This window comes from Cavia porcellus, unplaced genomic scaffold (genome assembly GCF_034190915.1).
Source record: "Cavia porcellus strain 051 isolate PalLab524CR breed Dunkin Hartley unplaced genomic scaffold, mCavPor4.1 scaffold_17, whole genome shotgun sequence".
Classification (NCBI taxonomy): Eukaryota; Metazoa; Chordata; class Mammalia; order Rodentia; family Caviidae; genus Cavia; species Cavia porcellus.
This window is the reverse complement of record NW_026947500.1, coordinates 14,914,095-14,922,595: the sequence shown is the minus strand read 5'-3', so window position 1 is coordinate 14,922,595 and position 8,501 is coordinate 14,914,095. Positions and strand designations below refer to the sequence as shown.

The window sequence follows — 8,501 nt, the reverse complement described above, 5'->3', positions numbered from 1 at the left end:
TCAGCCATTTTTTCAAGGAGGCTTCACATATTTGCTGTAAATAATTATATTCAATTATGCTCATTGTGGTGAGTTGGTATATACACATGCATAACACATTTTAATTATTTTTCCTTTCCCTCTTTTCTTTACCTTCACAACCTTCCTCCACATCTTGGTCCTTTTTGTACTTGCAGAAGATCCTTTTTCCTCTTTCCTGGTATCTTTTTTTTTATTTTGCTTTTTAAATGATTTATACTTTTAGTTTCACATAAAAGAGAAATCATGTTATAATTAAGCTTTGTGTTTGATTTATTTCACTTAACAGTAGGGGCTCTTGGTACATCCATTTTCCTACAAATGACTGAAGTTTATCTTTATTTATGGCAGAACAGTGTTTCTCTGAATATTGATTCTGCAGTTTCTTCATCCATTTATCTGTTGATGGGCATGCAGGCCACATATTAATTTTTCACTTATTTCTAATTTCCTAGGTTTTGCTTTACAGAATTCAAATAATGCCATTTTGTCTACATTTAGTCAATAATTTAAACTTTAAGTGAAACCTTCAATTTTAATATACAAAATTTATACACAGATATACAATTTTGCATGTGATAATATGTAACATAAATATATTTTTAATGATATGATTTTTAAAATTTGTAGCACATTTGCTCTTCGTAGACACTCATTCTTGTTATATTCATGCAATGTATACTTGAGTATTTCTAAGAATCACTGTTATACAAATTTGTCAAGGTTTATCAGATTTATTTATTTATTTATTTATTTATTTTTTTTTTTGGTACCAGAAATCAAACTCACAACCTCATGTTTGCCAGGCAGGCATTGTGCCTCTGAGATATATTCCCAGCCCAGTTTTTCAGATTTAAAAAATCACTCTTTGTTTTCCATGGTATCTTTTAATTGAGGATTTTATACTGTATAAAGGATTAGGACCTCATGTAATTTTTGAAAAGTGGGGGAATAAAGGTAGGTGAGGTGACTCTTGAGAGATTCCCAGAAAATTCCCACAATTTTCATGAATCTTAGGAAGCTTTCTCTCAGCAGATGTGAGGTGGAAGTTTTGTCTACCAACCTAAAAAAACACTAGTAATTCACCATGAGATCTTGCTTTCTATCACATTTGAATACTAGCCTTTTTGCCTCTGTTTTTCTTATGTCTTACAAGTAAGTGTCTTTTGTGAGAGGAACTGTCCCAGAGCCACCCAGGGAAGGAGCTTCTGGGGCACCATGGTTCATAGCTCCTTTGTAACGCAAAGGCCGTAGAGGAAATGGTTGGTGATGCTGATGGATGAAAGGCAGCCTGGTCCATGGAGTTCTTTGTTATCTCTGTTTTTTCCCACACCTCCACTGCATCTGTTTGTTTGGCCATGGATTTTCAATGTGCTTTAATAATGCAAAGTGGTCAGTGTTTGTGTCTGCAGATTTCCCATCTGTACTCCTTCCTAAGGTGACTGGGGAGCAGGAAAGCATAACAGAAGTCCACACAATTGTCACTGGAGAGCATCAGGTGACACAAGTTCATCCATAGTGTCTCTGGTATCCTCAGGGATTGTTTCTAGGACTGCTCATGAAACCCAACTCACAAGTGTCCAAGTACTTGTGTAAAAAGCATAGTATTTGCATATAACCTATACATGTTCTTCCTTAGACAATGATCAGATCCTTTCTTTTATTTTCATTTTATTTTTTTCATATCAATGAGTACTCGGTCAATAATTAACAAGGTCTGAGAGAGGCACATGTCACACAATGATGTGAAAACCTAGTTATCACATTCATGAATCACAAAAGGAACTGGATCCTAGTTTTAGAACAGCAAAGAACAAATGAGAAAGTTTAGATATGGATTGAGGAGTAGCATACCTTTGGGAATTATTAAATTGTGTGATATTGGTGTCATGGTGTTGTGGAGAGACACTTTGGTTTACCAGTGGAAAGAGAAGAAAAGAACAAGGTCAAATGCATACTGACGAGGGCAGCTGGCACCAAGGGTGCTGTGAGTGGTCTTATGTGACCACTAGGTTTTACACGTTCCTAGAATTTCCACTTTTTTGGTTTTGCACAAAGTGCGCAAGATATGAAGTACAAAGTTGTCTTCTAGCTTTGCTGCTTGTTCACTGCATGGTATCCAGTTGAAAATTGGAGTCAAGGAACTCTTCATGTATCACCACCATCTCAAGTGCTAGTAATTGTGTAAACCTGGCACGTGCTCTCTGCACTGTGTCTCATCTGTGGTGCTGACATAGTGACTGAAATTACATCCATCTGTGAGTACTTGGGATGGTTTTTGGCACAACCAGCCAGACATAACTAAGGATGGCAGATTTTTGCCGGAAGTCAGAAGAACGTGATGGCACATGAGCTCGGTGCTCATCTAGGAAGTCTGGCCAGATTGTGATGAAAGACTGTGTTTCATGTGCTGAGATTTCCCAGGGCCACACTAGCTTCATTTCGACTGGCAGCATCAACAGAAGGAGGAGATTCTCAATCAGGAAGCACTGAAATAACCTTGGAGCTGCCAAGCTGGTGGGAGGGGAATCACAATATCATTAGCACTTTAGTCCAATACAAATTTTTAAAATAGAAATCCTTCACCTCACTTTTTTTAGTCATTATAGCTCTTTCTAGTGGCTTTAAAAATGTCTTTTCTTCCATGACATTATAGGAAAGGCGCTTTTGGAGCCATAATTTAGTTATAAATGACTCCCCTGCAACTGTTCTTTATTTCCATTTTGTTTCACTGACTGAGAATGTAAATTGAACTTTAGTGCTTTTGTGCTTTGTTCTGCCTCTCTTTGTGGAAACATGTTCTGAATTAGAGCTCACGAATAAACCGGAGCAGTCTCAAATAATGCCTTGCAGCTTTTGAACAGCCTGAGAGCCAAGAAAGAGAGAATGTGATTTTATGAGCTGCAGATGGTGCAGTGGGTGTCATGGATGTCTTTATGTGGGGAGGTCACAAGTTCAGGTTCCATCTGGAGTGGTCTTAGAGCTATGTCATAGCTGAGGACTGTTGGGCCAAAACATGGCCCCCCGCAGGGAAGAGGCACGCTGCCCTCTCAGCAAGACCTCTGTGCACACCTATTCCCATCAGTGCCCACCCCGGCCCAGCCATGCCCAGCCTTGCTCTGCATCAGAAGTCACTCTGATTCACAAGGAAACAATACCATAGGGTATTTCCTTACCATCTTTTGTCTCCACTGATGCTGAGGATTCTTGTGTCAGCTCTTTTCCTTGCTTGTCTTGGGAACCCACTTGTGCTTTCATTCACTTATTCCTGAAGCAGATAGGGGCATTTTATATTTTCTATTCATCCCTATATGGTCCTTGGCGAGTGAATGACAAGTTTCTGTGACCATTTTCCGCTTCTCATCAGAGTGGACACATATCTGCATCTAGTGATGACAGCTGATTTGATTTCTGCATAGTCCTAACATGGTAAACCCACAATGTCTTTATGGCCATGCTTTACTTCATGTACTTTTTCCTTTATTTTTTAAAGTAAAAATATTTAATTGGTAAACTATACAGAGTATAGAGTATATCATTTTAATCACTTTTAAGAATACAATGGCATGAGGCATATTCCTATTGGTATGCGTGCAACCATCACCATCTTCCCTCACAGAACTCTTTTAATCTTCTAAAACCAGAACCCTTGGGGGCAGGGATGTAGTTCATTGGCACAGCACCTGTCTGGCAAGTGCAAGGTCCTGAGTTCAATTCCCAGTACAAAAAAAAAAAAAAAAAAACCAAGAAAAAGACAAAAACAAAAACAGAATTCAGCCCTTGCCAGACAGACTCCTCATCGTCTCCTTAATACAATGCCCAGCTTCCAGAAAATGTAATTTGTAACTTTTGCTAGGCTTTCAGATATGGGCTATTGGGAAAAAATTTCCCATTTCCTAGCATTCTGAGTTTAGCCCATACAGAAGAAAAAAACATTTTCCTTTTCCTTGGTCCATCTTAGATTCACTGGTTGAGTAAGCTTCACAGTATAGTCCCTCCGGCATCTTCTCTGAGATGATAAGAGTAAGAATTGTCTCTGGTGGCTAATTCGCCTACTTTCATCACTTTACATCTGTTTCAGGCAAATGGGAGAGGACAGAGATCTTTTTTATATCTGCTCCCTCTCAGTTTCCTTCAGCTCAAAATAATCCTTCTACTAAGGTGGCACATTTTGGGCAGGATGTCCTGCCATCCTTCTACGAATGAGGAATTCCTGCTGTCTTTCATGAATTTTAGAAGAGGCCACTGAAGACAGAATCATTGTGTTATCTGCCATTCCCAGAGACTGGGTGGTTCTAGGGGAGGAAATAAAGAGAAAAAGTCATAAAGTAAAGGAAAACTGTTTTTGCCAATCAGCTTTACCACCAATAAAACTGACATCCTGACCATAACCCGAGTCCCTTACCTGTCAACTGGTTCAGAGCTCAGGAAAGGAGAACGCTGGTGTGCTGCCTGTCCCCAACTGAGTGTGAGCATGAGAGAACACTGTGATGCCATCAGGCGAAATCCTGAGGTACACGTGTGGTATGTGCCCAGGGTCATCACATGAAAGCAAAGTGAATATTCCCACATCCCAGGGAGATCCAGAAGCTTACATGTTTTCTTCGCAGGGGAGGGGAGAGAAGGCATAGAAAACTGAGTTGACAGTATCTGAATTTGGGGAAGGAAGAGTATGCCCTTAAACAGTCTGGCTGGTTGTGACGTTAAAATCCTCCCTGGTTGGTGAGATTTCCAGAGAAGGAAGTCCTGACAGTCGCAAGGATGTATTTTGTTCTGAGCTCCTCGGGAATTTTCTCACGATTAGATCAAATCCATATATTTTCAGCAAGAAAGTAGCATAAGGTATGCTGTGCCCTCACGGGTGCAGCACATCCTGTTAGGAGCTCCTCTTTTGAGAGTGATTCTTCTTCTTGGTTTTGTCAACCAATCCCTTGGTGGCTGTACCTTACACGTTCTCCACTGTGCACTGTAACTATCAAGGAAGGGGCTACTTTGAGAATATACAAATATCCTATTCATCCTCGCACTTTTACCTGTGAATTTTGGCATTCCTTGGTGTTTTTTGCCTACTGTTGTTATTCTGCTATTTGACTAATGGTGATTGTATTTTCATTTCTTGTGCCTCTTTAAGAATTCATTTGTAAGAAAAAGGAATTACTTCTTTCCCATTTATGTATTCAAATTTATTTAGATGAGTATAGACTCACAGATCTTTATTTTAAGGGTCATAATCCAACATGTATCCTTCACATTGACCTCCATCACTTGCTTTTTCCACAGACTGAGGACTGAATCCAGGCCTTACTTGTGCTGGACAAGCACTCTGCCACTAAGTCCACCCCGAGCCCTTTTTATTTTTACTTTGAGACACGATCTTGGCCTCGAATTTGTGATCTTGCGGAGAAGCTGAGATTGCAGGGAAGCCACATCCACTGCTTCTGGTGGCCGGCTGCCTCTCTGCTGCACAGATTTTAGCGCAAGCCAGTCCTTCCCTCTGAGGCTGACCTCGTCTCTCAGTCTCTGCCATTCTGGTGCCTGTTCCATGGGAAACACACTAGAGCTTTTCTAGTCATTAATATAGTACTTTACTAATCTGTTTTAATGAATATTAGTCCTAAAATTTAGTACTCTTAGGAATATTTGTCCATTTTTTTTTTTTTAGTTAAATAAATGCTTGACAAATTGTAGGGACTCAAATGTTGGCCATTATTATTTTTTTTATTCTTCTCATTCATATGCAATACAATTAAAAATAGGATAATTCATAAATATGCCAACAGAAATTTATTAAAAAATTCCTCATTTATGGAATGTGAATATTATCTAACCCAAAAGATTCTTAACATATATACTATTGATGGCATATATTTATTGTTATTTTTCCACATGTGAAGTGTACCTTCTTCAAATATTTCTTGAAATATTTTTTTCCTATCAACCAGACTAACTCTGTCACTAAGTTACAGCACTTTTTAAAAGTCCTATTAATAATGTACTGGTTTTCTCTGTTGGAAGGTTAAAGGGTAATTTTTGTATGTGATATTTTTCTGAATTCTTAAAGTTTTTATATCATAAACATGTATTTCTTCTATTGCAACAAAATCCTATTTTAAACTTTTTGTAATGTAGCTCTTATAACCTCCTTAAAACACAGTTAAAATCTGAAAGTCCTCCCCCGCTGAGGAGGCAGAATACTTCCTCTCATTCCTCTGTTGAAATGCACAGTGGCTTCCTCAGATGTATGTATATTTGTTTATATATTAAACAGGTGTTAGCTTCATTATTTTAATAGGTTGTAATCTATACAAATTTTGTTCATAGTTCACCTTCTCAAAATAGTACCACCAGGAAAATATGATCAGCTAAAATTGTCCCAAAACAGTAAAAATTTTTAACTTACTTATGTTTTGGCTTTGGGAAACAGGACCACTTAAACCAACTCCCTCAAGACCTCAGCATTGTAGACCAAGGCCTGGATTAAATTAAACAAGGAGTATTTCCTTACCTAAGGGTAACTGTATAGGACCATTAATGCTTCATCAAAGCAGCATTTGTTCACCACATTTTGTGAAAACCTTTAATGGACCTTTACCCTAAATCAGTTTAATTAAAAAGAAACTTCCATCTACAAAAGTAAATCTTAAAAGCTTTATTATTCACGAAAATGTTTGGAATTAAGCTACCCACCTTGATTCTGGTTTAGATGAAGTGAATTGTGTGTCTATAAACTATCTGTTCTTGAAGTTCTTCAGAGACTGGGAATTATTTAGGCAATCCCCCTCCTGCAGGGAACAGGGGAGAGTCCCATAATGGACCAAATTCAAGTTTTGCAACTCTGATGATGATGATCATCCAGCAAGGCTTCTTGAGTTCCTAATAGTTTCTATGGTAGAGAATACCCATTCTGGTGAAAAGCCAAAGGCTGGCTATATATTAAATGAGGGCTAAAGACTGTGTTTGAGGAAGACCAGGAGGATGCAGGGATGGCAGACAGATGTGGAGATCCTCCCCACCTATTGACTACGATTCATCCAAACAAGTGATACCTATTCAGCTTTCTGCCCCTGTGTGTTTCTCACAAAATATGTGAGAAACAACAAAAACAAAGGCAAAAAAGTTTATTTTGGCTCATGACTTCAGAGGTGTTAGTCCATAGGTAGCTGGTTTCCTTGTTGTGGGTTGAAGTTGTTAGACAGAGACATCATGGTGGTAGGGGGTAGCAACAGAAAGCTCACTTCATGCTGATGAACAAGCAGAGCCAAAGAGGAAAGGAACAGGACCAAGAAACCATGTCCAGGGTATAATCTGTAATCCATGCCCTTCTACAAAGCCCGACCTCCTAAGTCTCCATTGTTCCCCCATAATGCTCTCATGATTCAGTCACTTTTTAACAGGCCCACCTTTGAGCACATTTCTTGGAAGACATTGTAGACCTAAACCATAGCAAGATCTCCTTCAGGGTCATTATAATAGTGAAAATTTAAAAGGTTGTTAGTTTTTTAGAGGAATTTAAGATTTTAGCCTGCCAGGGATTTAGCTCAGCAGCATAAGTGTCTGCCTGGCAAGTGGTGGGTCATGAGTTCGACCCCCGGTACCAAAAAAAAAAAAAAAAAAAAAAAAAAAGACTTAGCCTGGTGGTTTGTTTGATAAACTAACATTTCTCAGAACTCAGAACCTCTTTGAGAATCTGTACAATGCAAGGTGAGTGGTCTCACAGTATTTAAAATTATTTCTTCAAAGCTTTGTAAATAGGGAGGGCAAGATGGGTTTAAGGGAGAAGAGGGAATTGGGAAAAATAGAGAAATCAAAATATTTCATCCATAAGTACAAATTCCCAGTGATGAATATAATCATTATGTATTCTGAAATGTACCAGTAAATATAATTATATTAAACAACACCCACAAAAGAGGACTTCCAGGGTAACCAGATCAGGTTCAGGATGTAGCGCCCAGCCCTGCCCTGTGTATACACCGGCTGCCATCAGGGATGCTTCCCGCTGCTGGTAGTCAGTGTGGGCTGGAAAAAGCAGCAGCCAGCCTGGCACCAGTATACCCAACAGCCACCACCAGATGCCCATTGCCAGCACTGGCCAAAAGATCCAAAGAGCCACGCTATTGTAGCCAGTGTGTGAAATGCCTGGGACCCTACTACCCACTTGTCCAGAAGAACCCAGGAAAATGTCAGGATGAAGAAGCAAAAAACAGTCTCTGGCCTCCAACCCATGCAGAGTAAGTCCAGGGGATACAAACATGGAAGAGATTGGGAGTTGCATACCTGAAATTTCTGAAGTGATGGAAACAACTTTGTGAGGATATAAAAGAAATTATAACAGAAAATACTATCTCAAGTAAAAGAAGAATTGAAAAACATAATAAAAGAATTTCTGGCCAGGGGTTTAGCTGAGGTGCATAAGTGCCTGCTTGGCAAACAGAAAGTCTTGAGTTCATTCTCCGGTAGAAAGAAAGAAAGAAAGAAAGAAA

At 39.1% G+C, this 8,501-nt stretch overlaps 1 non-coding gene across 1 annotated transcript; it reads right to left on the bottom strand.

Annotated features, from left to right (window-relative positions):
* Positions 1-1,701: 1,701 nt before the first annotated feature.
* On the bottom strand, positions 1,702-1,803 carry LOC111756126 (small nucleolar RNA U13). The gene has a single exon (XR_002790614.1). It is a non-coding gene; the product is annotated as a small nucleolar RNA U13 (small nucleolar RNA).
* Between the last annotated feature and the right edge of the window lie 6,698 nt (positions 1,804-8,501).